Genomic DNA, 26,996 nt, shown 5'->3' on the forward strand with positions numbered 1-26,996 from the left:
GAGCAGGAAGGTCCCTGTATAGCGTTTCGGGTAGTGGGACATTCTAGAGTGTTAGATGTCGTCGAAAGATACGCAGAATACCGTCTGTTTGGGAAGAATGTAAGATCTACAAGGCTCCACCGAGATATGAACTCGGTCCACTGAATTCAAAGTCCAGAGTGCTGACCATTACCCCATACAACCTGCGGTGACATAAATTAATGAATACAACATTGTCCAAAGTGTGGAAAATACATACTCCTCGTTGCATTTCAGCAATGACCTGTCCTGTTGTATTTGCCTCAAGATATATTCCAATATGTCTTATTACCAATGAAAGCAGGGTTGCGGGTTGATGGCAACTAAGACCAAAGACAAAAACTAGCCAAAACCAAAGACAAATACTAGCCTGCCAAGAGTATTTCCTGGTGTAAGGGAATAATATGGGAGTCCCTCAGCATTTCAAGAAAGGTCGGGACAAACCATGGACACAAAGGACTGTGCACAACGTTGAGCATAGAGCTGAGGGCTCGTCCGGGATTTGAACCCGGGACCTCTCGCACCCAAAGCGAGAATCATACCCCTAGGCCAACGAGCCACATCTAAAAGGATTGATATGTCATTTTCTGAAATTGGTCAAATGATGAGCAGGGGCGCAAGCGTTTGAGAAAAATTGAAGACGTACAAAAGGTCTCATTTTGTTTATCTTTCACCCCCACTAACCGAATTGGGAGTGAATTATGCAAATGAGAATCAATGCTAGATCATAAGCAGTAGTCGAAGTTGAATAGGTGACTAACCTTAATGTGCGTCTAAGGAGTCTGAGTGTACGTTGTGATCAGTAAGATGCCTGTGAAGCGTTTGAGTAGTGTAACATTGCAGAGTGTAATTATCTGGTGTACTCTAGCAAAACTGTCAAGACAGACGAAAGCTACGCGGAATACTGCTGTTTTGGGAAGACCGTATTATCGCCAAGGCTCCACCGAGATTTGAACTCGGATCACTGGATTCAAAGTCCAGAGTGCTGACCATTACACCATGGAACCTTCTGAAACTGCAATGAATGAAAGCAGGTTTGCGGGTTGATGGCAACTAAGACCCAAGGACAAAATTATTCACTAGCCTGCCAAGAAAACGGCAAGGTTTAATGGATTTCAATGAGAGTCCTGATGAAATGCAAGAAACGTACGGTGAATCCTTCAAGCCTGCGCACAACATTGAGCAAGATACTGAGGGCTCGTCCGGGATTTGAACCCGGGACCTCTCGCACCCTAAGCAAGAATCATACCCCTAGACCAACGAGCCACAAAATCTTGAGAGATGTCCCGTGATATAGTGTTTCAGAGTTGTCCAAGGCGCTGGATGTGGGCTCCAGTTCAAGGAGGCATTGTTTCAAATCCTTGCAAGGGCAGTCAACCATTTGCATTGAAGCATCATTTTGAAAGGCCATTAAGAGAGGGTCGTCTATGTGGTAGTGTGGCCGAGCGGTCCAAGGCGCTGGATTTAGGCTCCAGTCTCTTAGGAGGCGTGGGTTCGAATCCCACCACTGCCAGTCTACAAACTGTATTTGATGAGCATTTTGAAATGCATTTCTCAAATGGCAATACCGTGGACTCACAATGTTTCTCTTAAATGCTTAGAATCCCCTCGAGAAAAAGACAACATTCCTTGAAGACGTACACAAGGTCTCATCTCGTTTATCTCTCATTCCCGCCTACCCAATTGGGAGTGAATTATGCAAATGAGAATCAATGCTAGATGATAAGCAGTAGTCAAAGTTGAATAGGTGACTAACCATAATGTGCTCCTAAGGAGTCCAAGTGTACGTTGTGAGCAGGAAGGTCCCTGTATAGCGTTTCGGGTAGTGGGACATTCTAGAGTGTTAGATGTCGTCGAAAGATACGCAGAATACCGTCTGTTTGGGAAGAATGTAAGATCTACAAGGCTCCACCGAGATATGAACTCGGTCCACTGAATTCAAAGTCCAGAGTGCTGACCATTACCCCATACAACCTGCGGTGACATAAATTAATGAATACAACATTGTCCAAAGTGTGGAAAATACATACTCCTCGTTGCATTTCAGCAATGACCTGTCCTGTTGTATTTGCCTCAAGATATATTCCAATATGTCTTATTACCAATGAAAGCAGGGTTGCGGGTTGATGGCAACTAAGACCAAAGACAAAAACTAGCCAAAACCAAAGACAAATACTAGCCTGCCAAGAGTATTTCCTGGTGTAAGGGAATAATATGGGAGTCCCTCAGCATTTCAAGAAAGGTCGGGACAAACCATGGACACAAAGGACTGTGCACAACGTTGAGCATAGAGCTGAGGGCTCGTCCGGGATTTGAACCCGGGACCTCTCGCACCCAAAGCGAGAATCATACCCCTAGGCCAACGAGACACATCTAAAAGGATTGATATGTCATTTTCTGAAATTGGTCAAATGATGAGCAGGGGCGCAAGCGTTTGAGAAAAATTGAAGACGTACAAAAGGTCTCATTTTGTTTATCTTTCACCCCCACTAACCGAATTGGGAGTGAATTATGCAAATGAGAATCAATGCTAGATCATAAGCAGTAGTCGAAGTTGAATAGGTGACTAACCTTAATGTGCGTCTAAGGAGTCTGAGTGTACGTTGTGATCAGTAAGATGCCTGTGAAGCGTTTGAGTAGTGTAACATTGCAGAGTGTAATTATCTGGTGTACTCTAGCAAAACTGTCAAGACAGACGAAAGCTACGCGGAATACTGCTGTTTTGGGAAGACCGTATTATCGCCAAGGCTCCACCGAGATTTGAACTCGGATCACTGGATTCAAAGTCCAGAGTGCTGACCATTACACCATGGAACCTTCTGCAACTGCACTGAATGAAAGCAGGTTTGCGGGTTGATGGCAACTAAGACCCAAGGACAAAATTATTCACTAGCCTTCCAAGAAAAAGGCAAGGTTTAATGGATTTCAATGAGAGTCCTGATGAAATGCAAGAAACGTACGGTGAATCCTTCAAGCCTGCGCACAACATTGAGCAAGATACTGAGGGCTCGTCCGGGATTTGAACCCGGGACCTCTCGCACCCTAAGCAAGAATCATACCCCTAGACCAACGAGCCACAAAATCTTGAGAGATGTCCCGTGATATAGTGTTTCAGAGTTGTCCAAGGCGCTGGATGTGGGCTCCAGTTCAAGGAGGCATTGTTTCAAATCCTTGCAAGGGCAGTCAACCATTTGCATTGAAGCATCATTTTGAAAGGCCATTAAGAGAGGGTCGTCTATGTGGTAGTGTGGCCGAGCGGTCCAAGGCGCTGGATTTAGGCTCCAGTCTCTTAGGAGGCGTGGGTTCGAATCCCACCACTGCCAGTCTACAAACTGTATTTGATGAGCATTTTGAAATGCATTTCTCAAATGGCAATACCGTGGACTCACAATGTTTCTCTTAAATGCTTAGAATCCCCTCGAGAAAAAGACAACATTCCTTGAAGACGTACACAAGGTCTCATCTCGTTTATCTCTCATTCCCGCCTACCCAATTGGGAGTGAATTATGCAAATGAGAATCAATGCTAGATGATAAGCAGTAGTCAAAGTTGAATAGGTGACTAACCATAATGTGCTCCTAAGGAGTCCAAGTGTACGTTGTGAGCAGGAAGGTCCCTGTATAGCGTTTCGGGTAGTGGGACATTCTAGAGTGTTAGATGTCGTCGAAAGATACGCAGAATACCGTCTGTTTGGGAAGAATGTAAGATCTACAAGGCTCCACCGAGATATGAACTCGGTCCACTGAATTCAAAGTCCAGAGTGCTGACCATTACCCCATACAACCTGCGGTGACATAAATTAATGAATACAACATTGTCCAAAGTGTGGAAAATACATACTCCTCGTTGCATTTCAGCAATGACCTGTCCTGTTGTATTTGCCTCAAGATATATTCCAATATGTCTTATTACCAATGAAAGCAGGGTTGCGGGTTGATGGCAACTAAGACCAAAGACAAAAACTAGCCAAAACCAAAGACAAATACTAGCCTGCCAAGAGTATTTCCTGGTGTAAGGGAATAATATGGGAGTCCCTCAGCATTTCAAGAAAGGTCGGGACAAACCATGGACACAAAGGACTGTGCACAACGTTGAGCATAGAGCTGAGGGCTCGTCCGGGATTTGAACCCGGGACCTCTCGCACCCAAAGCGAGAATCATACCCCTAGACCAACAAGCCACATGTCAAAGGATTGATATGTCAATTTCTGAAATTGGTCAAATTATGAGCAGGGGCGCAAGCGTTTGAGAAAAATTGAAGACGTACAAAAGGTCTCATTTTGTTTATCTTTCACCCCCACTAACCGAATTGGGAGTGAATTATGCAAATGAGAATCAATGCTAGATCATAAGCAGTAGTCGAAGTTGAATAGGTGACTAACCTTAATGTGCGTCTAAGGAGTCTGAGTGTACGTTGTGATCAGTAAGATGCCTGTGAAGCGTTTGAGTAGTGTAACATTGCAGAGTGTAATTATCTGGTGTACTCTAGCAAAACTGTCAAGACAGACGAAAGCTACGCGGAATACTGCTGTTTTGGGAAGACCGTATTATCGCCAAGGCTCCACCGAGATTTGAACTCGGATCACTGGATTCAAAGTCCAGAGTGCTGACCATTACACCATGGAACCTTCTGCAACTGCACTGAATGAAAGCAGGTTTGCGGGTTGATGGCAACTAAGACCCAAGGACAAAATTATTCACTAGCCTGCCAAGAAAACGGCAAGGTTTAATGGATTTCAATGAGAGTCCTGATGAAATGCAAGAAACGTACGGTGAATCCTTCAAGCCTGCGCACAACATTGAGCAAGATACTGAGGGCTCGTCCGGGATTTGAACCCGGGACCTCTCGCACCCTAAGCGAGAATCATACCCCTAGACCAACGAGCCACAAAATCTTGAGAGATGTCCCGTGATATAGTGTTTCAGAGTTGTCCAAGGCGCTGGATGTGGGCTCCAGTTCAAGGAGGCATTGTTTCAAATCCTTGCAAGGGCAGTCAACCATTTGCATTGAAGCATCATTTTGAAAGGCCATTAAGAGAGGGTCGTCTATGTGGTAGTGTGGCCGAGCGGTCCAAGGCGCTGGATTTAGGCTCCAGTCTCTTAGGAGGCGTGGGTTCGAATCCCACCACTGCCAGTCTACAAACTGTATTTGATGAGCATTTTGAAATGCATTTCTCAAATGGCAATACCGTGGACTCACAATGTTTCTCTTAAATGCTTAGAATCCCCTCGAGAAAAAGACAACATTCCTTGAAGACGTACACAAGGTCTCATCTCGTTTATCTCTCATTCCCGCCTACCCAATTGGGAGTGAATTATGCAAATGAGAATCAATGCTAGATGATAAGCAGTAGTCAAAGTTGAATAGGTGACTAACCATAATGTGCTCCTAAGGAGTCCAAGTGTACGTTGTGAGCAGGAAGGTCCCTGTATAGCGTTTCGGGTAGTGGGACATTCTAGAGTGTTAGATGTCGTCGAAAGATACGCAGAATACCGTCTGTTTGGGAAGAATGTAAGATCTACAAGGCTCCACCGAGATATGAACTCGGTCCACTGAATTCAAAGTCCAGAGTGCTGACCATTACCCCATACAACCTGCGGTGACATAAATTAATGAATACAACATTGTCCAAAGTGTGGAAAATACATACTCCTCGTTGCATTTCAGCAATGACCTGTCCTGTTGTATTTGCCTCAAGATATATTCCAATATGTCTTATTACCAATGAAAGCAGGGTTGCGGGTTGATGGCAACTAAGACCAAAGACAAAAACTAGCCAAAACCAAAGACAAATACTAGCCTGCCAAGAGTATTTCCTGGTGTAAGGGAATAATATGGGAGTCCCTCAGCATTTCAAGAAAGGTCGGGACAAACCATGGACACAAAGGACTGTGCACAACGTTGAGCATAGAGCTGAGGGCTCGTCCGGGAGTTGAACCCGGGACCTCTCGCACCCAAAGCGAGAATCATACCCCTAGACCAACGAGCCACATGTAAAAGGATTGATATGTCAATTTCTGAAATTGGTCAAATTATGAGCAGGGGCGCAAGCGTTTGAGAAAAATTGAAGACGTACAAAAGGTCTCATTTTGTTTATCTTTCACCCCCACTAACCGAATTGGGAGTGAATTATGCAAATGAGAATCAATGTGTGACATTTTTTAATTGTAATATTCCCTAGCGATACATTTTTACTGTAATACTCTCACTTAGCCATATCCAGTAGCACCAAGCATAGTTTAGAGGTAATTTCCCCTCCTAATCGCCTGAGGGCAGCACTGAACACAATTGATAAAGTTATAAAACATTTACACTAGGGGCAGCAACGGACACACACAGGAAGTGAGAAAACCCAAAGAAGAACACCTGGGATACATAAACTCAGACTCCGCCTTTGGAAGACAGAATCTCTCAGCGGCGTATCTTCCTGCATGCTAAGCTCTGAGACGCTCCGCGCGTGTTATTTACGATCCCTCTCCTTTTGTTTCATAGACGATAGACAATAGACCAAAAACCTTAACCAAATAAAGTGAGTTAAAAGCGATCCTGTCTCGGCGGCCTTTCCTGGACCAAAATCCACAACAAATGCTAGATCATAAGCAGTAGTCGAAGTTGAATAGGTGACTAACCTTAATGTGCGTCTAAGGAGTCTGAGTGTACGTTGTGATCAGTAAGATGCCTGTGAAGCGTTTGAGTAGTGTAACATTGCAGAGTGTAATTATCTGGTGTACTCTAGCAAAACTGTCAAGACAGACGAAAGCTACGCGGAATACTGCTGTTTTGGGAAGACCGTATTATCGCCAAGGCTCCACCGAGATTTGAACTCGGATCACTGGATTCAAAGTCCAGAGTGCTGACCATTACACCATGGAACCTTCTGCAACTGCACTGAATGAAAGCAGGTTTGCGGGTTGATGGCAACTAAGACCCAAGGACAAAATTATTCACTAGCCTGCCAAGAAAACGGCAAGGTTTAATGGATTTCAATGAGAGTCCTGATGAAATGCAAGAAACGTACGGTGAATCCTTCAAGCCTGCGCACATCATTGAGCAAGATACTGAGGGCTCGTCCGGGATTTGAACCCGGGACCTCTCGCACCCTAAGCGAGAATCATACCCCTAGACCAACGAGCCACAAAATCTTGAGAGATGTCCCGTGATATAGTGTTTCAGAGTTGTCCAAGGCGCTGGATGTGGGCTCCAGTTCAAGGAGGCATTGTTTCAAATCCTTGCAAGGGCAGTCAACCATTTGCATTGAAGCATCATTTTGAAAGGCCATTAAGAGAGGGTCGTCTATGTGGTAGTGTGGCCGAGCGGTCCAAGGTGCTGGATTTAGGCTCCAGTCTCTTAGGAGGCGTGGGTTCGAATCCCACCACTGCCAGTCTACAAACTGTATTTGATGAGCATTTTGAAATGCATTTCTCAAATGGCAATACCGTGGACTCACAATGTTTCTCTTAAATGCTTAGAATCCCCTCGAGAAAAAGACAACATTCCTTGAAGACGTACACAAGGTCTCATCTCGTTTATCTCTCATTCCCGCCTACCCAATTGGGAGTGAATTATGCAAATGAGAATCAATGCTAGATGATAAGCAGTAGTCAAAGTTGAATAGGTGACTAACCATAATGTGCTCCTAAGGAGTCCAAGTGTACGTTGTGAGCAGGAAGGTCCCTGTATAGCGTTTCGGGTAGTGGGACATTCTAGAGTGTTAGATGTCGTCGAAAGATACGCAGAATACCGTCTGTTTGGGAAGAATGTAAGATCTACAAGGCTCCACCGAGATATGAACTCGGTCCACTGAATTCAAAGTCCAGAGTGCTGACCATTACCCCATACAACCTGCGGTGACATAAATTAATGAATACAACATTGTCCAAAGTGTGGAAAATACATACTCCTCGTTGCATTTCAGCAATGACCTGTCCTGTTGTATTTGCCTCAAGATATATTCCAATATGTCTTATTACCAATGAAAGCAGGGTTGCGGGTTGATGGCAACTAAGACCAAAGACAAAAACTAGCCAAAACCAAAGACAAATACTAGCCTGCCAAGAGTATTTCCTGGTGTAAGGGAATAATATGGGAGTCCCTCAGCATTTCAAGAAAGGTCGGGACAAACCATGGACACAAAGGACTGTGCACAACGTTGAGCATAGAGCTGAGGGCTCGTCCGGGATTTGAACCCGGGACCTCTCGCACCCAAAGCGAGAATCATACCCCTAGGCCAACGAGCCACATCTAAAAGGATTGATATGTCATTTTCTGAAATTGGTCAAATGATGAGCAGGGGCGCAAGCGTTTGAGAAAAATTGAAGACGTACAAAAGGTCTCATTTTGTTTATCTTTCACCCCCACTAACCGAATTGGGAGTGAATTATGCAAATGAGAATCAATGTGTGACATTTTTTAATTGTAATATTCCCTAGCGATACATTTTTACTGTAATACTCTCACTTAGCCATATCCAGTAGCACCAAGCATAGTTTAGAGGTAATTTCCCCTCCTAATCGCCTGAGGGCAGCACTGAACACAATTGATAAAGTTATAAAACATTTACACTAGGGGCAGCAACGGACACACACAGGAAGTGAGAAAACCCAAAGAAGAACACCTGGGATACATAAACTCAGACTCCGCCTTTGGAAGACAGAATCTCTCAGCGGCGTATCTTCCTGCATGCTAAGCTCTGAGACGCTCCGCGCGTGTTATTTACGATCCCTCTCCTTTTGTTTCATAGACGATAGACAATAGACCAAAAACCTTAACCAAATAAAGTGAGTTAAAAGCGATCCTGTCTCGGCGGCCTTTCCTGGACCAAAATCCACAACAAATGCTAGATCATAAGCAGTAGTCGAAGTTGAATAGGTGACTAACCTTAATGTGCGTCTAAGGAGTCTGAGTGTACGTTGTGATCAGTAAGATGCCTGTGAAGCGTTTGAGTAGTGTAACATTGCAGAGTGTAATTATCTGGTGTACTCTAGCAAAACTGTCAAGACAGACGAAAGCTACGCGGAATACTGCTGTTTTGGGAAGACCGTATTATCGCCAAGGCTCCACCGAGATTTGAACTCGGATCACTGGATTCAAAGTCCAGAGTGCTGACCATTACACCATGGAACCTTCTGCAACTGCACTGAATGAAAGCAGGTTTGCGGGTTGATGGCAACTAAGACCCAAGGACAAAATTATTCACTAGCCTGCCAAGAAAACGGCAAGGTTTAATGGATTTCAATGAGAGTCCTGATGAAATGCAAGAAACGTACGGTGAATCCTTCAAGCCTGCGCACATCATTGAGCAAGATACTGAGGGCTCGTCCGGGATTTGAACCCGGGACCTCTCGCACCCTAAGCGAGAATCATACCCCTAGACCAACGAGCCACAAAATCTTGAGAGATGTCCCGTGATATAGTGTTTCAGAGTTGTCCAAGGCGCTGGATGTGGGCTCCAGTTCAAGGAGGCATTGTTTCAAATCCTTGCAAGGGCAGTCAACCATTTGCATTGAAGCATCATTTTGAAAGGCCATTAAGAGAGGGTCGTCTATGTGGTAGTGTGGCCGAGCGGTCCAAGGCGCTGGATTTAGGCTCCAGTCTCTTAGGAGGCGTGGGTTCGAATCCCACCACTGCCAGTCTACAAACTGTATTTGATGAGCATTTTGAAATGCATTTCTCAAATGGCAATACCGTGGACTCACAATGTTTCTCTTAAATGCTTAGAATCCCCTCGAGAAAAAGACAACATTCCTTGAAGACGTACACAAGGTCTCATCTCGTTTATCTCTCATTCCCGCCTACCCAATTGGGAGTGAATTATGCAAATGAGAATCAATGCTAGATGATAAGCAGTAGTCAAAGTTGAATAGGTGACTAACCATAATGTGCTCCTAAGGAGTCCAAGTGTACGTTGTGAGCAGGAAGGTCCCTGTATAGCGTTTCGGGTAGTGGGACATTCTAGAGTGTTAGATGTCGTCGAAAGATACGCAGAATACCGTCTGTTTGGGAAGAATGTAAGATCTACAAGGCTCCACCGAGATATGAACTCGGTCCACTGAATTCAAAGTCCAGAGTGCTGACCATTACCCCATACAACCTGCGGTGACATAAATTAATGAATACAACATTGTCCAAAGTGTGGAAAATACATACTCCTCGTTGCATTTCAGCAATGACCTGTCCTGTTGTATTTGCCTCAAGATATATTCCAATATGTCTTATTACCAATGAAAGCAGGGTTGCGGGTTGATGGCAACTAAGACCAAAGACAAAAACTAGCCAAAACCAAAGACAAATACTAGCCTGCCAAGAGTATTTCCTGGTGTAAGGGAATAATATGGGAGTCCCTCAGCATTTCAAGAAAGGTCGGGACAAACCATGGACACAAAGGACTGTGCACAACGTTGAGCATAGAGCTGAGGGCTCGTCCGGGATTTGAACCCGGGACCTCTCGCACCCAAAGCGAGAATCATACCCCTAGGCCAACGAGCCACATCTAAAAGGATTGATATGTCATTTTCTGAAATTGGTCAAATGATGAGCAGGGGCGCAAGCGTTTGAGAAAAATTGAAGACGTACAAAAGGTCTCATTTTGTTTATCTTTCACCCCCACTAACCGAATTGGGAGTGAATTATGCAAATGAGAATCAATGCTAGATCATAAGCAGTAGTCGAAGTTGAATAGGTGACTAACCTTAATGTGCGTCTAAGGAGTCTGAGTGTACGTTGTGATCAGTAAGATGCCTGTGAAGCGTTTGAGTAGTGTAACATTGCAGAGTGTAATTATCTGGTGTACTCTAGCAAAACTGTCAAGACAGACGAAAGCTACTCGGAATACTGCTGTTTTGGGAAGACCGTATTATCGCCAAGGCTCCACCGAGATTTGAACTCGGATCACTGGATTCAAAGTCCAGAGTACTGACCATTACACCATGGAACCTTCTGCAACTGCACTGAATGAAAGCAGGTTTGCGGGTTGATGGCAACTACGACCCAAGGACAAAATTATTCACTAGCCTTCCAAGAAAAAGGCAAGGTTTAATGGATTTCAATGAGAGTCCTGATGAAATGCAAGAAACGTACGGTGAATCCTTCAAGCCTGCGCACAACATTGAGCAAGATACTGAGGGCTCGTCCGGGATTTGAACCCAGGACCTCTCGCACCCTAAGCAAGAATCATACCCCTAGACCAACGAGCCACAAAATCTTAAGAGATGTCCCGTGATATAGTGTTTCAGAGTTGTCCAAGGCGCTGGATGTGGGCTCCAGTTCAAGGAGGCATTGTTTCAAATCCTTGCAAGGGCAGTCAACCATTTGCATTGAAGCATCATTTTGAAAGGCCATTAAGAGAGGGTCGTCTATGTGGTAGTGTGGCCGAGCGGTCCAAGGCGCTGGATTTAGGCTCCAGTCTCTTAGGAGGCGTGGGTTCGAATCCCACCACTGCTAGTCTACAAACTGTATTTGATGAGCATTTTGAAATGCATTTCTCAAATGGCAATACCGTGGACTCACAATGTTTCTCTTAAATGCTTAGAATCCCCTCGAGAAAAAGACAACATTCCTTGAAGACGTACACAAGGTCTCATCTCGTTTATCTCTCATTCCCGCCTACCCAATTGGGAGTGAATTATGCAAATGAGAATCAATGCTAGATGATAAGCAGTAGTCAAAGTTGAATAGGTGACTAACCATAATGTGCTCCTAAGGAGTCCAAGTGTACGTTGTGAGCAGGAAGGTCCCTGTATAGCGTTTCGGGTAGTGGGACATTCTAGAGTGTTAGATGTCGTCGAAAGATACGCAGAATACCGTCTGTTTGGGAAGAATGTAAGATCTACAAGGCTCCACCGAGATATGAACTCGGTCCACTGAATTCAAAGTCCAGAGTGCTGACCATTACACCATTCAACCTGCGGTGACATAAATTAATGAATACAACATTGTCCAAAGTGTGGAAAATACATACTCCTCGTTGCATTTCAGCAATGACCTGTCCTGTTGTATTTGCCTCAAGATATATTCCAATATGTCTTATTACCAATGAAAGCAGGGTTGCGGGTTGATGGCAACTAAGACCAAAGACAAAAACTAGCCAAAACCAAAGACAAATACTAGCCTGCCAAGAGTATTTCCTGGTGTAAGGGAATAATATGGGAGTCCCTCAGCATTTCAAGAAAGGTCGGGACAAACCATGGACACAAAGGACTGTGCACAACGTTGAGCATAGAGCTGAGGGCTCGTCCGGGATTTGAACCCGGGACCTCTCGCACCCAAAGCGAGAATCATACCCCTAGACCAACGAGCCACATGTAAAAGGATTGATATGTCAATTTCTGAAATTGGTCAAATTATGAGCAGGGGCGCAAGCGTTTGAGAAAAATTGAAGACGTACAAAAGGTCTCATTTTGTTTATCTTTCACCCCCACTAACCGAATTGGGAGTGAATTATGCAAATGAGAATCAATGCTAGATCATAAGCAGTAGTCGAAGTTGAATAGGTGACTAACCTTAATGTGCGTCTAAGGAGTCTGAGTGTACGTTGTGATCAGTAAGATGCCTGTGAAGCGTTTGAGTAGTGTAACATTGCAGAGTGTAATTATCTGGTGTACTCTAGCAAAACTGTCAAGACAGACGAAAGCTACGCGGAATACTGCTGTTTTGGGAAGACCGTATTATCGCCAAGGCTCCACCGAGATTTGAACTCGGATCACTGGATTCAAAGTCCAGAGTGCTGACCATTACACCATGGAACCTTCTGCAACTGCACTGAATGAAAGCAGGTTTGCGGGTTGATGGCAACTAAGACCCAAGGACAAAATTATTCACTAGCCTGCCAAGAAAACGGCAAGGTTTAATGGATTTCAATGAGAGTCCTGATGAAATGCAAGAAACGTACGGTGAATCCTTCAAGCCTGCGCACAACATTGAGCAAGAAACTGAGGGCTCGTCCGGGATTTGAACCCGGGACCTCTCGCACCCTAAGCGAGAATCATACCCCTAGACCAACGAGCCACAAAAACTTGAGAGATGTCCCGTGATATAGTGTTTCAGAGTTGTCCAAGGCGCTGGATGTGGGCTCCAGTTCAAGGAGGCATTGTTTCAAATCCTTGCAAGGGCAGTCAACCATTTGCATTGAAGCATCATTTTGAAATGCCATTAAGAGAGGGGCGTCTATGTGGTAGTGTGGCCGAGCGGTCCAAGGCGCTGGATTTAGGCTCCAGTCTCTTAGGAGGCGTGGGTTCGAATCCCACCACTGCCAGTCTACAACCTGTATTTGATGAGCATATTGAAATGCATTTCTCAAATGGCAATACCGTGGACTCACAATGTTTCTCTTAAATGCTTAGAATCCCCTCGAGAAAAAGACAACATTCCTTGAAGACGTACACAAGGTCTCATCTCGTTTATCTCTCATTCCCGCCTACCCAATTGGGAGTGAATTATGCAAATGAGAATCAATGCTAGATGATAAGCAGTAGTCAAAGTTGAATAGGTGACTAACCATAATGTGCTCCTAAGGAGTCCAAGTGTACGTTGTGAGCAGGAAGGTCCCTGTATAGCGTTTCGGGTAGTGGGACATTCTAGAGTTTTAGATGTCGTCGAAAGATACGCAGAATACCGTCTGTTTGGGAAGAATGTAAGATCTACAAGGCTCCACCGAGATATGAACTCGGTCCACTGAATTCAAAGTCCAGAGTGCTGACCATTACACCATTCAACCTGCGGTGACATAAATTAATGAATACAACATTGTCCAAAGTGTGGAAAATACATACTCCTCGTTGCATTTCAGCAATGACCTGTCCTGTTGTATTTGCCTCAAGATATATTCCAATATGTCTTATTACCAATGAAAGCAGGGTTGCGGGTTGATGGCAACTAAGACCAAAGACAAAAACTAGCCAAAACCATAGACAAATACTAGCCTGCCAAGAGTATTTCCTGGTGTAAGGGAATAATATGGGAGTCCCTCAGCATTTCAAGAAAGGTCGGGACAAAGCATGGACACAAAGGACTGTGCACAATGTTGAGCATAGAGCTGAGGGCTCGTCCGGGATTTGAACCCGGAACCTCTCGCACCCAAAGCGAGAATCATACCCCTAGACCATCGAGCCACATCTAAAAGGATTAATACGTCAATTTCTGAAATTGGTCAAATTATGAGCAGGGGCGCAAGCGTTTGAGAAAAATTGAAGACGTACAAAAGGTCTCATTTTGTTTATCTTTCACCCCCACTAACCGAATTGGGAGTGAATTATGCAAATGAGAATCAATGCTAGATCATAAGCAGTAGTCGAAGTTGAATAGGTGACTAACCTTAATGTGCGTCTAAGGAGTCTGAGTGTACGTTGTGATCAGTAAGATGCCTGTGAAGCGTTTGAGTAGTGTAACATTGCAGAGTGTAATTATCTGGTGTACTCTAGCAAAACTGTCAAGACAGACGAAAGCTACTCGGAATACTGCTGTTTTGGGAAGACCGTATTATCGCCAAGGCTCCACCGAGATTTGAACTCGGATCACTGGATTCAAAGTCCAGAGTGCTGACCAGTACACCATGGAACCTTCTGCAACTGCACTGAATGAAAGCAGGTTTGCGGGTTGATGGCAACTAAGACCCAAGGACAAAATTATTCACTAGCCTGCCAAGAAAACGGCAAGGTTTAATGGATTTCAATGAGAGTCCTGATGAAATGCAAGAAACGTACGGTGAATCCTTCAAGCCTACGCACAACATTGAGCAAGAAACTGAGGGCTCGTCCGGGATTTGAACCCAGGACCTCTCGCACCCTAAGCGAGAATCATACCCCTAGACCAACGAACCACAAAATCTTGAGCGATGTCCCGTGATATAGTATTTCAGAGTTGTCCAAGGCGCTGGATGTGGGCTCCAGTTCAAGGAGGCATTGTTTCAAATCCTTGCAAGGGCAGTCAACCATTTGCATTGAAGCATCATTTTGAAAGGCCATTAAGAGAGGGCCGTCTATGTGGTAGTGTGGCTGAGCGGTCCAAGGCGCTGGATTTAGGCTCCAGACTCTTAGGAGGCGTGGGTTCGAATCCCACCACTGCCAGTCTACAACCTGTATTTGATAAGCATTTTGAAATGCATTTCTCAAATGGCAATACCGTGGACTCACAATGTTTCTCTTAAATGCTTAGAATCCCCTCGAGAAAAAGACAACATTCCTTGAAGACGTACACAAGGTCTCATCTCGTTTATCTCTCATTCCCGCCTACCCAATTTGGAGTGAATTATGCAAATGAGAATCAATGCTAGATGATAAGCAGTAGTCAAAGTTGAATAGGTGACTAACCATAATGTGCTCCTAAGGAGTCCAAGTGTACGTTGTGAGCAGGAAGGTCCCTGTATAGCGTTTCGGGTAGTGGGACATTCTAGAGTGTTAGATGTCGTCGAAAGATACGCAGAATACCGTCTGTTTGGGAAGAATGTAAGATCTACAAGGCTCCACCGAGATATGAACTCGGTCCACTGAATTCAAAGTCCAGAGTGCTGACCATTACACCATTCAACCTGCGGTGACATAAATTAATGAATACAACATTGTCCAAAGTGTGGAAAATACATACTCCTCGTTGCATTTCAGCAATGACCTGTCCTGTTGTATTTGCCTCAAGATATATTCCAATATGTCTTATTACCAATGAAAGCAGGGTTGCGGGTTGATGGCAACTAAGACCAAAGACAAAAACTAGCCAAAACCATAGACAAATACTAGCCTGCCAAGAGTATTTCCTGGTGTAAGGGAATAATATGGGAGTCCCTCAGCATTTCAAGAAAGGTCGGGACAAAGCATGGACACAAAGGACTGTGCACAATGTTGAGCATAGAGCTGAGGGCTCGTCCGGGATTTGAACCCGGAACCTCTCGCACCCAAAGCGAGAATCATACCCCTAGACCATCGAGCCACATCTAAAAGGATTAATACGTCAATTTCTGAAATTGGTCAAATTATGAGCAGGGGCGCAAGCGTTTGAGAAAAATTGAAGACGTACAAAAGGTCTCATTTTGTTTATCTTTCACCCCCACTAACCGAATTGGGAGTGAATTATGCAAATGAGAATCAATGCTAGATCATAAGCAGTAGTCGAAGTTGAATAGGTGACTAACCTTAATGTGCGTCTAAGGAGTCTGAGTGTACGTTGTGATCAGTAAGATGCCTGTGAAGCGTTTGAGTAGTGTAACATTGCAGAGTGTAATTATCTGGTGTACTCTAGCAAAACTGTCAAGACAGACGAAAGCTACTCGGAATACTGCTGTTTTGGGAAGACCGTATTATCGCCAAGGCTCCACCGAGATTTGAACTCGGATCACTGGATTCAAAGTCCAGAGTGCTGACCAGTACACCATGGAACCTTCTGCAACTGCACTGAATGAAAGCAGGTTTGCGGGTTGATGGCAACTAAGACCCAAGGACAAAATTATTCACTAGCCTGCCAAGAAAACGGCAAGGTTTAATGGATTTCAATGAGAGTCCTGATGAAATGCAAGAAACGTACGGTGAATCCTTCAAGCCTACGCACAACATTGAGCAAGAAACTGAGGGCTCGTCCGGGATTTGAACCCAGGACCTCTCGCACCCTAAGCGAGAATCATACCCCTAGACCAACGAACCACAAAATCTTGAGCGATGTCCCGTGATATAGTATTTCAGAGTTGTCCAAGGCGCTGGATGTGGGCTCCAGTTCAAGGAGGCATTGTTTCAAATCCTTGCAAGGGCAGTCAACCATTTGCATTGAAGCATCATTTTGAAAGGCCATTAAGAGAGGGCCGTATATGTGGTAGTGTGGCTGAGCGGTCCAAGGCGCTGGATTTAGGCTCCAGACTCTTAGGAGGCGTGGGTTCGAATCCCACCACTGCCAGTCTACAACCTGTATTTGATAAGCATTTTGAAATGCATTTCTCAAATGGCAATACCGTGGACTCACAATGTTTCTCTTAAATGCTTAGAATCCCCTAGAGAAAAAGACAACATTCCTTGAAGACGTACACAAGGTCTCATCTCGTTTATCTCTCATTCCCGCCTACCCAATTGGGAGTGAATTATGCAAATGAGAATCAATGCTAGATGATAAGCAGTAGTCAAAGTTGAATAGGTGACTAACCATAATGTGCTCCTAAGGAGTCCAAGTGTACGTTGTGAGCAGGAAGGGCCCTGTATAGCGTTTCGGGTAGTGGGACATTCTAGAGTGTTAGATGTCGTCGAAAGATACGCAGAATACCGTCTGTTTGGGAAGAATGTAAGATCTACAAGGCTCCACCGAGATATGAACTCGGTCCACTGAATTCAAAGTCCAGAGTGCTGACCATTACACCATTCAACCTGCGGTGACATAAATTAATGAATACAACATTGTCCAAAGTGTGGAAAATACATACTCCTCGTTGCATTTCAGCAATGACCTGTCCTGTTGTATTTGCCTCAAGATATATTCCAATATGTCTTATTACCAATGAAAGCAGGGTTGCGGGTTGATGGCAACTAAGACCAAAGACAAAAACTAGCCAAAACCAAAGACAAATACTAGCCTGCCAAGAGTATTTCCTGGTGTAAGGGAATAATATGGGAGTCCCTCAGCATTTCAAGAAAGGTCGGGACAAACCATGGACACAAAGGACTGTGCACAACGTTGAGCATAGAGCTGAGGGCTCGTCCGGGATTTGAACCCGGGACCTCTTGCACCCAAAGCGAGAATCATACCCCTAGACCAACGAGCCACATCTAAAAGGATTGATATGTCAATTTCTGAAATTGGTCAAATTATGAGCAGGGGCGCAAGCGTTTGAGAAAAATTGAAGACGTACAAAAGGTCTCATTTTGTTTATCTTTCACCCCCACTAACCGAATTGGGAGTGAATTATGCAAATGAGAATCAATGCTAGATCATAAGCAGTAGTCGAAGTTGAATAGGTGACTAACCTTAATGTGCGTCTAAGGAGTCTGAGTGTACGTTGTGATCAGTAAGATGCCTGTGAAGCGTTTGAGTAGTGTAACATTGCAGAGTGTAATTATCTGGTGTACTCTAGCAAAACTGTCAAGACAGACGAAAGCTACGCGGAATACTGCTGTTTTGGGAAGACCATATTATCGCCAAGGCTCCACCGAGATTTGAACTCGGATCACTGGATTCAAAGTCCAGAGTGCTGACCATTACACCATGGAACCTTCTGCAACTGCACTGAATGAAAGCAGGTTTGCGGGTTGATGGCAACTAAGACCCAAGGACAAAATTATTCACTAGCCTGCCAAGAAAACGGCAAGGTTTAATGGATTTCAATGAGAGTCCTGATGAAATGCAAGAAACGTACGGTGAATCCTTCAAGCCTGCGCACAACATTGAGCAAGAAACTGAGGGCTCGTCCGGGATTTGAACCCGGGACCTCTCGCACCCTAAGCGAGAATCATACCCCTAGACCAACGAACCACAAAATCTTGAGCGATGTCCCGTGATATAGTGTTTCAGAGTTGTCCAAGGCGCTGGATGTGGGCTCCAGTTCAAGGAGGCATTGTTTCAAATCCTTGCAAGGGCAGTCAACCATTTGCATTGAAGCATCATTTTGAAAGGCCATTAAGAGAGGGGCGTATATGTGGTAGTGTGGCCGAGCGGTCCAAGGCGCTGGATTTAGGCTCCAGTCTCTTAGGAGGCGTGGGTTCGAATCCCACCACTGCCAGTCTACAACCTGTATTTGATATGCATTACTCAAATGGCAATACCGTGGACTCACAATGTTTCTATTAAATGCTTAGAATCCCCTCGAGAAAAAGACAACATTCCTTGAAGACGTACACAAGGTCTCATCTCGTTTATCTCTCATTCCCGCCTACCCAATTGGGAGTGAATTATGCAAATGAGAATCAATGCTAGATGATAAGCAGTAGTCAAAGTTGAATAGGTGACTAACCATAATGTGCTCCTAAGGAGTCCAAGTGTACGTTGTGAGCAGGAAGGGCCCTGTATAGCGTTTCGGGTAGTGGGACATTCTAGAGTGTTAGATGTCGTCGAAAGATACGCAGAATACCGTCTGTTTGGGAAGAATGTAAGATCTACAAGGCTCCACCGAGATATGAACTCGGTCCACTGAATTCAAAGTCCAGAGTGCTGACCATTACACCATTCAACCTGCGGTGACATAAATTAATGAATACAACATTGTCCAAAGTGTGGAAAATACATACTCCTCGTTGCATTTCAGCAATGACCTGTCCTGTTGTATTTGCCTCAAGATATATTCCAATATGTCTTATTACCAATGAAAGCAGGGTTGCGGGTTGATGGCAACTAAGACCAAAGACAAAAACTAGCCAAAACCAAAGACAAATACTAGCCTGCCAAGAGTATTTCCTGGTGTAAGGGAATAATATGGGAGTCCCTCAGCATTTCAAGAAAGGTCGGGACAAACCATGGACACAAAGGACTGTGCACAACGTTGAGCATAGAGCTGAGGGCTCGTCCGGGATTTGAACCCGGGACCTCTCGCACCCAAAGCGAGAATCATACCCCTAGACCAACGAGCCACATCTAAAAGGATTGATATGTCAATTTCTGAAATTGGTCAAATTATGAGCAGGGGCGCAAGCGTTTGAGAAAAATTGAAGACGTACAAAAGGTCTCATTTTGTTTATCTTTCACCCCCACTAACCGAATTGGGAGTGAATTATGCAAATGAGAATCAATGCTAGATCATAAGCAGTAGTCGAAGTTGAATAGGTGACTAACCTTAATGTGCGTCTAAGGAGTCTGAGTGTACGTTGTGATCAGTAAGATGCCTGTGAAGCGTTTGAGTAGTGTAACATTGCAGAGTGTAATTATCTGGTGTACTCTAGCAAAACTGTCAAGACAGACGAAAGCTACACGGAATACTGCTGTTTTGGGAAGACCGTATTATCGCCAAGGCTCCACCGAGATTTGAACTCGGATCACTGGATTCAAAGTCCAGAGTGCTGACCATTACACCATGGAACCTTCTGCAACTGCACTGAATGAAAGCAGGTTTGCGGGTTGATGGCAACTAAGACCCAAGGACAAAATTATTCACTAGCCTGCCAAGAAAACGGCAAGGTTTAATGGATTTCAATGAGAGTCCTGATGAAATGCAAGAAACGTACGGTGAATCCTTCAAGCCTGCGCACAACATTGAGCAAGAAACTGAGGGCTCGTCCGGGATTTGAACCCGGGACCTCTCGCACCCTAAGCGAGAATCATACCCCTAGACCAACGAACCACAAAATCTTGAGCGATGTCCCGTGATATAGTGTTTCAGAGTTGTCCAAGGCGCTGGATGTGGGCTCCAGTTCAAGGAGGCATTGTTTCAAATCCTTGCAAGGGCAGTCAACCATTTGCATTGAAGCATCATTTTGAAAGGCCATTAAGAGAGGGGCGTATATGTGGTAGTGTGGCCGAGCGGTCCAAGGCGCTGGATTTAGGCTCCAGTCTCTTAGGAGGCGTGGGTTCGAATCCCACCACTGCCAGTCTACAACCTGTATTTGATATGCATTTCTCAAATGGCAATACCGTGGACTCACAATGTTTCTCTTAAATGCTTAGAATCCCCTCGAGAAAAAGACAACATTCCTTGAAGACGTACACAAGGTCTCATCTCGTTTATCTCTCATTCCCGCCTACCCAATTGGGAGTGAATTATGCAAATGAGAATCAATGCTAGATGATAAGCAGTAGTCAAAGTTGAATAGGTGACTAACCATAATGTGCTCCTAAGGAGTCCAAGTGTACGTTGTGAGCAGGAAGGGCCCTGTATAGCGTTTCGGGTAGTGGGACATTCTAGAGTGTTAGATGTCGTCGAAAGATACGCAGAATACCGTCTGTTTGGGAAGAATGTAAGATCTACAAGGCTCCACCGAGATATGAACTCGGTCCACTGAATTCAAAGTCCAGAGTGCTGACCATTACACCATTCAACCTGCGGTGACATAAATTAATGAATACAACATTGTCCAAAGTGTGGAAAATACATACTCCTCGTTGCATTTCAGCAATGACCTGTCCTGTTGTATTTGCCTCAAGATATATTCCAATATGTCTTATTACCAATGAAAGCAGGGTTGCGGGTTGATGGCAACTAAGACCAAAGACAAAAACTAGCCAAAACCAAAGACAAATACTAGCCTGCCAAGAGTATTTCCTGGTGTAAGGGAATAATATGGGAGTCCCTCAGCATTTCAAGAAAGGTCGGGACAAACCATGGACACAAAGGACTGTGCACAACGTTGAGCATAGAGCTGAGGGCTCGTCCGGGATTTGAACCCGGGACCTCTCGCACCCAAAGCGAGAATCATACCCCTAGACCAACGAGCCACATCTAAAAGGATTGATATGTCAATTTCTGAAATTGGTCAAATTATGAGCAGGGGCGCAAGCGTTTGAGAAAAATTGAAGACGTACAAAAGGTCTCATTTTGTTTATCTTTCACCCCCACTAACCGAATTGGGAGTGAATTATGCAAATGAGAATCAATGCTAGATCATAAGCAGTAGTCGAAGTTGAATAGGTGACTAACCTTAATGTGCGTCTAAGGAGTCTGAGTGTACGTTGTGATCAGTAAGATGCCTGTGAAGCGTTTGAGTAGTGTAACATTGCAGAGTGTAATTATCTGGTGTACTCTAGCAAAACTGTCAAGACAGACGAAAGCTACACGGAATACTGCTGTTTTGGGAAGACCGTATTATCGCCAAGGCTCCACCGAGATTTGAACTCGGATCACTGGATTCAAAGTCCAGAGTGCTGACCATTACACCATGGAACCTTCTGCAACTGCACTGAATGAAAGCAGGTTTGCGGGTTGATGGCAACTAAGACCCAAGGACAAAATTATTCACTAGCCTGCCAAGAAAACGGCAAGGTTTAATGGATTTCAATGAGAGTCCTGATGAAATGCAAGAAACGTACGGTGAATCCTTCAAGCCTGCGCACAACATTGAGCAAGAAACTGAGGGCTCGTCCGGGATTTGAACCCGGGACCTCTCGCACCCTAAGCGAGAATCATACCCCTAGACCAACGAACCACAAAATCTTGAGCGATGTCCCGTGATATAGTGTTTCAGAGTTGTCCAAGGCGCTGGATGTGGGCTCCAGTTCAAGGAGGCATTGTTTCAAATCCTTGCAAGGGCAGTCAACCATTTGCATTGAAGCATCATTTTGAAAGGCCATTAAGAGAGGGGCGTATATGTGGTAGTGTGGCCGAGCGGTCCAAGGCGCTGGATTTAGGCTCCAGTCTCTTAGGAGGCGTGGGTTCGAATCCCACCACTGCCAGTCTACAACCTGTATTTGATATGCATTTCTCAAATGGCAATACCGTGGACTCACAATGTTTCTCTTAAATGCTTAGAATCCCCTCGAGAAAAAGACAACATTCCTTGAAGACGTACACAAGGTCTCATCTCGTTTATCTCTCATTCCCGCCTACCCAATTGGGAGTGAATTATGCAAATGAGAATCAATGCTAGATGATAAGCAGTAGTCAAAGTTGAATAGGTGACTAACCATAATGTGCTCCTAAGGAGTCCAAGTGTACGTTGTGAGCAGGAAGGGCCCTGTATAGCGTTTCGGGTAGTGGGACATTCTAGAGTGTTAGATGTCGTCGAAAGATACGCAGAATACCGTCTGTTTGGGAAGAATGTAAGATCTACAAGGCTCCACCGAGATATGAACTCGGTCCACTGAATTCAAAGTCCAGAGTGCTGACCATTACACCATTCAACCTGCGGTGACATAAATTAATGAATACAACATTGTCCAAAGTGTGGAAAATACATACTCCTCGTTGCATTTCAGCAATGACCTGTCCTGTTGTATTTGCCTCAAGATATATTCCAATATGTCTTATTACCAATGAAAGCAGGGTTGCGGGTTGATGGCAACTAAGACCAAAGACAAAAACTAGCCAAAACCAAAGACAAATACTAGCCTGCCAAGAGTATTTCCTGGTGTAAGGGAATAATATGGGAGTCCCTCAGCATTTCAAGAAAGGTCGGGACAAACCATGGACACAAAGGACTGTGCACAACGTTGAGCATAGAGCTGAGGGCTCGTCCGGGATTTGAACCCGGGACCTCTCGCACCCAAAGCGAGAATCATACCCCTAGACCAACGAGCCACATCTAAAAGGATTGATATGTCAATTTCTGAAATTGGTCAAATTATGAGCAGGGGCGCAAGCGTTTGAGAAAAATTGAAGACGTACAAAAGGTCTCATTTTGTTTATCTTTCACCCCCACTAACCGAATTGGGAGTGAATTATGCAAATGAGAATCAATGCTAGATCATAAGCAGTAGTCGAAGTTGAATAGGTGACTAACCTTAATGTGCGTCTAAGGAGTCTGAGTGTACGTTGTGATCAGTAAGATGCCTGTGAAGCGTTTGAGTAGTGTAACATTGCAGAGTGTAATTATCTGGTGTACTCTAGCAAAACTGTCAAGACAGACGAAAGCTACGCGGAATACTGCTGTTTTGGGAAGACCATATTATCGCCAAGGCTCCACCGAGATTTGAACTCTGATCACTGGATTCAAAGTCCAGAGTGCTGACCATTACACCATGGAACCTTCTGCAACTGCTCTGAATGAAAGCAGGTTTGCGTGTTGATGGCAACTAAGACCCAAGGACAAAATTATTCACTAGCCTGCCAAGAAAACGGCAAGGTTTAATGGATTTCAATGAGAGTCCTGATGAAATGCAAGAAACGTACGGTGAATCCTTCAAGCCTGCGCACAACATTGAGCAAGAAACTGAGGGCTCGTCCGGGATTTGAACCCGGGACCTCTCGCACCCTAAGCGAGAATCATACCCCTAGACCAACGAGCCACAAAATCTTGAGAGATGTCCCGTGATATAGTGTTTCAGAGTTGTCCAAGGCGCTGGATGTGGGCTCCAGTTCAAGGAGGCATTGTTTCAAATCCTTGCAAGGGCAGTCAACCATTTGCATTGAAGCATCATTTTGAAAGGCCATTAAGAGAGGGGCGTCTATGTGGTAGTGTGGCCGAGCGGTCCAAGGAGCTGGATTTAGGCTCCAGTCTCTTAGGAGGAGTGGGTTCGAATCTCACCACTGCCAGTCTATAACCTGTATTTGATGAGCATTTTGAAATGCATTTCTCAAATGGCAATACCGTGGACTCACAATGTTTCTCTTAAATGCTTAGAATCCCCTCGAGAAAAAGACAACATTCCTTGAAGACGTACACAAGGTCTCATCTCGTTTATCTCTCATTCCCGCCTACCCAATTGGGAGTGAATTATGCAAATGAGAATCAATGCTAGATGATAAGCAGTAGTCAAAGTTGAATAGGTGACTAACCATAATGTGCTCCTAAGGAGTCCAAGTGTACGTTGTGAGCAGGAAGGTCCCTGTATAGCGTTTCGGGTAGTGGGACATTCTAGAGTGTTAGATGTCGTCGAAAGATACACAGAATACCGTCTGTTTGGGAAGAATGTAAGATCTACAAGGCTCCACCGAGATATGAACTCGGTCCACTGAATTCAAAGTCCAGAGTGCTGACCATTACACCATTCAACCTGCGGTGACATAAATTAATGAATACAACATTGTCCAAAGTGTGGAAAATACATACTCCTCGTTGCATTTCAGCAATGACCTGTCCTGTTGTATTTGCCTCAAGATATATTCCAATATGTCTTATTACCAATGAAAGCAGGGTTGCGGGTTGATGGCAACTAAGACCAAAGACAAAAACTAGCCAAAACCAAAGACAAATACTATTCACTAGCCTGCCAAGAGTATTTCCTGGTGTAAGGGAATAATATGGGAGTCCCTCAGCATTTCAAGAAAGGTCGGGACAAACCATGGACACAAAGGACTGTGCACAACGTTGAGCATAGAGCTGAGGTCTCGTCCGGGATTTGAACCCGGGACCTCTCGCACCCAAAGCGAGAATCATACCCCTAGACCAACGAGCCACATCTAAAAGGATTGATATGTCAATTTCTGAAATTGGTCAAATTATGAGCAGGGGCGCAAGCGTTTGAGAAAAATTGAAGACGTACAAAAGGTCTCATTTTGTTTATCTTTCACCCCCACTAACCGAATTGGGAGTGAATTATGCAAATGAGAATCAATGCTAGATCATAAGCAGTAGTCGAAGTTGAATAGGTGACTAACCTTAATGTGCGTCTAAGGAGTCTGAGTGTACGTTGTGATCAGTAAGATGCCTGTGAAGCGTTTGAGTAGTGTAACATTGCAGAGTGTAATTATCTGGTGTACTCTAGCAAAACTGTCAAGACAGACGAAAGCTACACGGAATACTGCTGTTTTGGGAAGACCGTATTATCGCCAAGGCTCCACCGAGATTTGAACTCGGATCACTGGATTCAAAGTCCAGAGTGCTGACCATTACACCATGGAACCTTCTGCAACTGCACTGAATGAAAGCAGGTTTGCGGGTTGATGGCAACTAAGACCCAAGGACAAAATTATTCACTAGCCTGCCAAGAAAACGGCAAGGTTTAATGGATTTCAATGAGAGTCCTGATGAAATGCAAGAAACGTACGGTGAATCCTTCAAGCCTGCGCACAACATTGAGCAAGAAACTGAGGGCTCGTCCGGGATTTGAACCCGGGACCTCTCGCACCCTAAGCGAGAATCATACCCCTAGACCAACGAACCACAAAATCTTGAGCGATGTCCCGTGATATAGTGTTTCAGAGTTGTCCAAGGCGCTGGATGTGGGCTCCAGTTCAAGGAGGCATTGTTTCAAATCCTTGCAAGGGCAGTCAACCATTTGCATTGAAGCATCATTTTGAAAGGCCATTAAGAGAGGGGCGTATATGTGGTAGTGTGGCCGAGCGGTCCAAGGCGCTGGATTTAGGCTCCAGTCTCTTAGGAGGCGTGGGTTCGAATCCCACCACTGCCAGTCTACAACCTGTATTTGATATGCATTTCTCAAATGGCAATACCGTGGACTCACAATGTTTCTCTTAAATGCTTAGAATCCCCTCGAGAAAAAGACAACATTCCTTGAAGACGTACACAAGGTCTCATCTCGTTTATCTCTCATTCCCGCCTACCCAATTGGGAGTGAATTATGCAAATGAGAATCAATGCTAGATGATAAGCAGTAGTCAAAGTTGAATAGGTGACTAACCATAATGTGCTCCTAAGGAGTCCAAGTGTACGTTGTGAGCAGGAAGGGCCCTGTATAGCGTTTCGGGTAGTGGGACATTCTAGAGTGTTAGATGTCGTCGAAAGATACGCAGAATACCGTCTGTTTGGGAAGAATGTAAGATCTACAAGGCTCCACCGAGATATGAACTCGGTCCACTGAATTCAAAGTCCAGAGTGCTGACCATTACACCATTCAACCTGCGGTGACATAAATTAATGAATACAACATTGTCCAAAGTGTGGAAAATACATACTCCTCGTTGCATTTCAGCAATGACCTGTCCTGTTGTATTTGCCTCAAGATATATTCCAATATGTCTTATTACCAATGAAAGCAGGGTTGCGGGTTGATGGCAACTAAGACCAAAGACAAAAACTAGCCAAAACCAAAGACAAATACTAGCCTGCCAAGAGTATTTCCTGGTGTAAGGGAATAATATGGGAGTCCCTCAGCATTTCAAGAAAGGTCGGGACAAACCATGGACACAAAGGACTGTGCACAACGTTGAGCATAGAGCTGAGGGCTCGTCCGGGATTTGAACCCGGGACCTCTCGCACCCAAAGCGAGAATCATACCCCTAGACCAACGAGCCACATCTAAAAGGATTGATATGTCAATTTCTGAAATTGGTCAAATTATGAGCAGGGGCGCAAGCGTTTGAGAAAAATTGAAGACGTACAAAAGGTCTCATTTTGTTTATCTTTCACCCCCACTAACCGAATTGGGAGTGAATTATGCAAATGAGAATCAATGCTAGATCATAAGCAGTAGTCGAAGTTGAATAGGTGACTAACCTTAATGTGCGTCTAAGGAGTCTGAGTGTACGTTGTGATCAG

At 44.6% G+C, this 26,996-nt stretch overlaps 56 non-coding genes across 56 annotated transcripts; 13 read left to right on the forward strand and 43 right to left on the reverse strand.

The window, feature by feature from the left end:
- Positions 1–505: 505 nt before the first annotated feature.
- Positions 506–577, reverse strand: AC3HAE_036261 (transfer RNA proline (anticodon UGG)). Its single transcript has one exon. It is a non-coding gene; the product is annotated as a tRNA-Pro (tRNA).
- Positions 578–953: 376 nt separating this feature from the next.
- AC3HAE_036262 (transfer RNA glutamine (anticodon UUG)) lies at positions 954–1,025 on the reverse strand. Its single transcript has one exon. It is a non-coding gene; the product is annotated as a tRNA-Gln (tRNA).
- A 187-nt stretch (positions 1,026–1,212) lies between these two features.
- AC3HAE_036263 (transfer RNA proline (anticodon AGG)) lies at positions 1,213–1,284 on the reverse strand. Its single transcript has one exon. It is a non-coding gene; the product is annotated as a tRNA-Pro (tRNA).
- A 165-nt stretch (positions 1,285–1,449) lies between these two features.
- AC3HAE_035876 (transfer RNA leucine (anticodon UAG)) lies at positions 1,450–1,531 on the forward strand. The gene has a single exon. It is a non-coding gene; the product is annotated as a tRNA-Leu (tRNA).
- A 784-nt stretch (positions 1,532–2,315) lies between these two features.
- AC3HAE_035505 (transfer RNA proline (anticodon UGG)) lies at positions 2,316–2,387 on the reverse strand. Its single transcript has one exon. It is a non-coding gene; the product is annotated as a tRNA-Pro (tRNA).
- Positions 2,388–2,763: 376 nt separating this feature from the next.
- AC3HAE_035506 (transfer RNA glutamine (anticodon UUG)) lies at positions 2,764–2,835 on the reverse strand. Its single transcript has one exon. It is a non-coding gene; the product is annotated as a tRNA-Gln (tRNA).
- Positions 2,836–3,022: 187 nt separating this feature from the next.
- On the reverse strand, positions 3,023–3,094 carry AC3HAE_035507 (transfer RNA proline (anticodon AGG)). The gene has a single exon. It is a non-coding gene; the product is annotated as a tRNA-Pro (tRNA).
- Positions 3,095–3,259: 165 nt separating this feature from the next.
- Positions 3,260–3,341, forward strand: AC3HAE_035888 (transfer RNA leucine (anticodon UAG)). Its single transcript has one exon. It is a non-coding gene; the product is annotated as a tRNA-Leu (tRNA).
- A 784-nt stretch (positions 3,342–4,125) lies between these two features.
- AC3HAE_035509 (transfer RNA proline (anticodon UGG)) lies at positions 4,126–4,197 on the reverse strand. The gene has a single exon. It is a non-coding gene; the product is annotated as a tRNA-Pro (tRNA).
- A 376-nt stretch (positions 4,198–4,573) lies between these two features.
- AC3HAE_035510 (transfer RNA glutamine (anticodon UUG)) lies at positions 4,574–4,645 on the reverse strand. Its single transcript has one exon. It is a non-coding gene; the product is annotated as a tRNA-Gln (tRNA).
- A 187-nt stretch (positions 4,646–4,832) lies between these two features.
- On the reverse strand, positions 4,833–4,904 carry AC3HAE_035512 (transfer RNA proline (anticodon AGG)). The gene has a single exon. It is a non-coding gene; the product is annotated as a tRNA-Pro (tRNA).
- A 165-nt stretch (positions 4,905–5,069) lies between these two features.
- Positions 5,070–5,151, forward strand: AC3HAE_035900 (transfer RNA leucine (anticodon UAG)). Its single transcript has one exon. It is a non-coding gene; the product is annotated as a tRNA-Leu (tRNA).
- Positions 5,152–5,935: 784 nt separating this feature from the next.
- On the reverse strand, positions 5,936–6,007 carry AC3HAE_035513 (transfer RNA proline (anticodon UGG)). Its single transcript has one exon. It is a non-coding gene; the product is annotated as a tRNA-Pro (tRNA).
- An 814-nt stretch (positions 6,008–6,821) lies between these two features.
- Positions 6,822–6,893, reverse strand: AC3HAE_035514 (transfer RNA glutamine (anticodon UUG)). Its single transcript has one exon. It is a non-coding gene; the product is annotated as a tRNA-Gln (tRNA).
- Positions 6,894–7,080: 187 nt separating this feature from the next.
- On the reverse strand, positions 7,081–7,152 carry AC3HAE_035515 (transfer RNA proline (anticodon AGG)). Its single transcript has one exon. It is a non-coding gene; the product is annotated as a tRNA-Pro (tRNA).
- A 165-nt stretch (positions 7,153–7,317) lies between these two features.
- Positions 7,318–7,399, forward strand: AC3HAE_035912 (transfer RNA leucine (anticodon UAG)). Its single transcript has one exon. It is a non-coding gene; the product is annotated as a tRNA-Leu (tRNA).
- Positions 7,400–8,183: 784 nt separating this feature from the next.
- Positions 8,184–8,255, reverse strand: AC3HAE_035516 (transfer RNA proline (anticodon UGG)). The gene has a single exon. It is a non-coding gene; the product is annotated as a tRNA-Pro (tRNA).
- An 814-nt stretch (positions 8,256–9,069) lies between these two features.
- On the reverse strand, positions 9,070–9,141 carry AC3HAE_035517 (transfer RNA glutamine (anticodon UUG)). Its single transcript has one exon. It is a non-coding gene; the product is annotated as a tRNA-Gln (tRNA).
- Positions 9,142–9,328: 187 nt separating this feature from the next.
- Positions 9,329–9,400, reverse strand: AC3HAE_035518 (transfer RNA proline (anticodon AGG)). The gene has a single exon. It is a non-coding gene; the product is annotated as a tRNA-Pro (tRNA).
- A 165-nt stretch (positions 9,401–9,565) lies between these two features.
- Positions 9,566–9,647, forward strand: AC3HAE_035925 (transfer RNA leucine (anticodon UAG)). The gene has a single exon. It is a non-coding gene; the product is annotated as a tRNA-Leu (tRNA).
- A 784-nt stretch (positions 9,648–10,431) lies between these two features.
- AC3HAE_035520 (transfer RNA proline (anticodon UGG)) lies at positions 10,432–10,503 on the reverse strand. The gene has a single exon. It is a non-coding gene; the product is annotated as a tRNA-Pro (tRNA).
- A 376-nt stretch (positions 10,504–10,879) lies between these two features.
- AC3HAE_035521 (transfer RNA glutamine (anticodon UUG)) lies at positions 10,880–10,951 on the reverse strand. The gene has a single exon. It is a non-coding gene; the product is annotated as a tRNA-Gln (tRNA).
- A 187-nt stretch (positions 10,952–11,138) lies between these two features.
- AC3HAE_035522 (transfer RNA proline (anticodon AGG)) lies at positions 11,139–11,210 on the reverse strand. The gene has a single exon. It is a non-coding gene; the product is annotated as a tRNA-Pro (tRNA).
- A 165-nt stretch (positions 11,211–11,375) lies between these two features.
- Positions 11,376–11,457, forward strand: AC3HAE_035937 (transfer RNA leucine (anticodon UAG)). The gene has a single exon. It is a non-coding gene; the product is annotated as a tRNA-Leu (tRNA).
- Positions 11,458–12,241: 784 nt separating this feature from the next.
- Positions 12,242–12,313, reverse strand: AC3HAE_035524 (transfer RNA proline (anticodon UGG)). Its single transcript has one exon. It is a non-coding gene; the product is annotated as a tRNA-Pro (tRNA).
- A 376-nt stretch (positions 12,314–12,689) lies between these two features.
- Positions 12,690–12,761, reverse strand: AC3HAE_035525 (transfer RNA glutamine (anticodon UUG)). The gene has a single exon. It is a non-coding gene; the product is annotated as a tRNA-Gln (tRNA).
- Positions 12,762–12,948: 187 nt separating this feature from the next.
- On the reverse strand, positions 12,949–13,020 carry AC3HAE_035526 (transfer RNA proline (anticodon AGG)). Its single transcript has one exon. It is a non-coding gene; the product is annotated as a tRNA-Pro (tRNA).
- A 165-nt stretch (positions 13,021–13,185) lies between these two features.
- Positions 13,186–13,267, forward strand: AC3HAE_035950 (transfer RNA leucine (anticodon UAG)). Its single transcript has one exon. It is a non-coding gene; the product is annotated as a tRNA-Leu (tRNA).
- Positions 13,268–14,051: 784 nt separating this feature from the next.
- Positions 14,052–14,123, reverse strand: AC3HAE_035527 (transfer RNA proline (anticodon UGG)). The gene has a single exon. It is a non-coding gene; the product is annotated as a tRNA-Pro (tRNA).
- A 376-nt stretch (positions 14,124–14,499) lies between these two features.
- Positions 14,500–14,571, reverse strand: AC3HAE_035528 (transfer RNA glutamine (anticodon UUG)). Its single transcript has one exon. It is a non-coding gene; the product is annotated as a tRNA-Gln (tRNA).
- A 187-nt stretch (positions 14,572–14,758) lies between these two features.
- Positions 14,759–14,830, reverse strand: AC3HAE_035529 (transfer RNA proline (anticodon AGG)). The gene has a single exon. It is a non-coding gene; the product is annotated as a tRNA-Pro (tRNA).
- Positions 14,831–14,995: 165 nt separating this feature from the next.
- Positions 14,996–15,077, forward strand: AC3HAE_035963 (transfer RNA leucine (anticodon UAG)). Its single transcript has one exon. It is a non-coding gene; the product is annotated as a tRNA-Leu (tRNA).
- Positions 15,078–15,861: 784 nt separating this feature from the next.
- AC3HAE_035531 (transfer RNA proline (anticodon UGG)) lies at positions 15,862–15,933 on the reverse strand. Its single transcript has one exon. It is a non-coding gene; the product is annotated as a tRNA-Pro (tRNA).
- Positions 15,934–16,309: 376 nt separating this feature from the next.
- Positions 16,310–16,381, reverse strand: AC3HAE_035532 (transfer RNA glutamine (anticodon UUG)). Its single transcript has one exon. It is a non-coding gene; the product is annotated as a tRNA-Gln (tRNA).
- Positions 16,382–16,568: 187 nt separating this feature from the next.
- AC3HAE_035533 (transfer RNA proline (anticodon AGG)) lies at positions 16,569–16,640 on the reverse strand. The gene has a single exon. It is a non-coding gene; the product is annotated as a tRNA-Pro (tRNA).
- A 165-nt stretch (positions 16,641–16,805) lies between these two features.
- On the forward strand, positions 16,806–16,887 carry AC3HAE_035975 (transfer RNA leucine (anticodon UAG)). The gene has a single exon. It is a non-coding gene; the product is annotated as a tRNA-Leu (tRNA).
- A 784-nt stretch (positions 16,888–17,671) lies between these two features.
- On the reverse strand, positions 17,672–17,743 carry AC3HAE_035534 (transfer RNA proline (anticodon UGG)). Its single transcript has one exon. It is a non-coding gene; the product is annotated as a tRNA-Pro (tRNA).
- Positions 17,744–18,119: 376 nt separating this feature from the next.
- On the reverse strand, positions 18,120–18,191 carry AC3HAE_035536 (transfer RNA glutamine (anticodon UUG)). The gene has a single exon. It is a non-coding gene; the product is annotated as a tRNA-Gln (tRNA).
- A 187-nt stretch (positions 18,192–18,378) lies between these two features.
- AC3HAE_035537 (transfer RNA proline (anticodon AGG)) lies at positions 18,379–18,450 on the reverse strand. Its single transcript has one exon. It is a non-coding gene; the product is annotated as a tRNA-Pro (tRNA).
- A 165-nt stretch (positions 18,451–18,615) lies between these two features.
- AC3HAE_035987 (transfer RNA leucine (anticodon UAG)) lies at positions 18,616–18,697 on the forward strand. Its single transcript has one exon. It is a non-coding gene; the product is annotated as a tRNA-Leu (tRNA).
- A 772-nt stretch (positions 18,698–19,469) lies between these two features.
- On the reverse strand, positions 19,470–19,541 carry AC3HAE_035538 (transfer RNA proline (anticodon UGG)). Its single transcript has one exon. It is a non-coding gene; the product is annotated as a tRNA-Pro (tRNA).
- Positions 19,542–19,917: 376 nt separating this feature from the next.
- On the reverse strand, positions 19,918–19,989 carry AC3HAE_035539 (transfer RNA glutamine (anticodon UUG)). The gene has a single exon. It is a non-coding gene; the product is annotated as a tRNA-Gln (tRNA).
- Positions 19,990–20,176: 187 nt separating this feature from the next.
- AC3HAE_035540 (transfer RNA proline (anticodon AGG)) lies at positions 20,177–20,248 on the reverse strand. Its single transcript has one exon. It is a non-coding gene; the product is annotated as a tRNA-Pro (tRNA).
- A 165-nt stretch (positions 20,249–20,413) lies between these two features.
- On the forward strand, positions 20,414–20,495 carry AC3HAE_035999 (transfer RNA leucine (anticodon UAG)). The gene has a single exon. It is a non-coding gene; the product is annotated as a tRNA-Leu (tRNA).
- A 772-nt stretch (positions 20,496–21,267) lies between these two features.
- Positions 21,268–21,339, reverse strand: AC3HAE_035542 (transfer RNA proline (anticodon UGG)). The gene has a single exon. It is a non-coding gene; the product is annotated as a tRNA-Pro (tRNA).
- Positions 21,340–21,715: 376 nt separating this feature from the next.
- AC3HAE_035543 (transfer RNA glutamine (anticodon UUG)) lies at positions 21,716–21,787 on the reverse strand. The gene has a single exon. It is a non-coding gene; the product is annotated as a tRNA-Gln (tRNA).
- A 187-nt stretch (positions 21,788–21,974) lies between these two features.
- AC3HAE_035544 (transfer RNA proline (anticodon AGG)) lies at positions 21,975–22,046 on the reverse strand. Its single transcript has one exon. It is a non-coding gene; the product is annotated as a tRNA-Pro (tRNA).
- A 165-nt stretch (positions 22,047–22,211) lies between these two features.
- AC3HAE_036011 (transfer RNA leucine (anticodon UAG)) lies at positions 22,212–22,293 on the forward strand. Its single transcript has one exon. It is a non-coding gene; the product is annotated as a tRNA-Leu (tRNA).
- Positions 22,294–23,065: 772 nt separating this feature from the next.
- Positions 23,066–23,137, reverse strand: AC3HAE_035545 (transfer RNA proline (anticodon UGG)). Its single transcript has one exon. It is a non-coding gene; the product is annotated as a tRNA-Pro (tRNA).
- Positions 23,138–23,513: 376 nt separating this feature from the next.
- AC3HAE_035546 (transfer RNA glutamine (anticodon UUG)) lies at positions 23,514–23,585 on the reverse strand. The gene has a single exon. It is a non-coding gene; the product is annotated as a tRNA-Gln (tRNA).
- A 187-nt stretch (positions 23,586–23,772) lies between these two features.
- Positions 23,773–23,844, reverse strand: AC3HAE_035548 (transfer RNA proline (anticodon AGG)). Its single transcript has one exon. It is a non-coding gene; the product is annotated as a tRNA-Pro (tRNA).
- A 1,037-nt stretch (positions 23,845–24,881) lies between these two features.
- On the reverse strand, positions 24,882–24,954 carry AC3HAE_035549 (transfer RNA proline (anticodon UGG)). The gene has a single exon. It is a non-coding gene; the product is annotated as a tRNA-Pro (tRNA).
- A 376-nt stretch (positions 24,955–25,330) lies between these two features.
- AC3HAE_035550 (transfer RNA glutamine (anticodon UUG)) lies at positions 25,331–25,402 on the reverse strand. Its single transcript has one exon. It is a non-coding gene; the product is annotated as a tRNA-Gln (tRNA).
- Positions 25,403–25,589: 187 nt separating this feature from the next.
- Positions 25,590–25,661, reverse strand: AC3HAE_035551 (transfer RNA proline (anticodon AGG)). The gene has a single exon. It is a non-coding gene; the product is annotated as a tRNA-Pro (tRNA).
- Positions 25,662–25,826: 165 nt separating this feature from the next.
- AC3HAE_036023 (transfer RNA leucine (anticodon UAG)) lies at positions 25,827–25,908 on the forward strand. The gene has a single exon. It is a non-coding gene; the product is annotated as a tRNA-Leu (tRNA).
- A 772-nt stretch (positions 25,909–26,680) lies between these two features.
- Positions 26,681–26,752, reverse strand: AC3HAE_035553 (transfer RNA proline (anticodon UGG)). Its single transcript has one exon. It is a non-coding gene; the product is annotated as a tRNA-Pro (tRNA).
- Positions 26,753–26,996: the final 244 nt, after the last annotated feature.

The sequence above is a fragment of the Micromesistius poutassou genome (genome assembly GCF_964030765.1).
Source record: "Micromesistius poutassou genome assembly, chromosome: 20".
Taxonomy (NCBI): domain Eukaryota; kingdom Metazoa; phylum Chordata; class Actinopteri; order Gadiformes; family Gadidae; genus Micromesistius; species Micromesistius poutassou.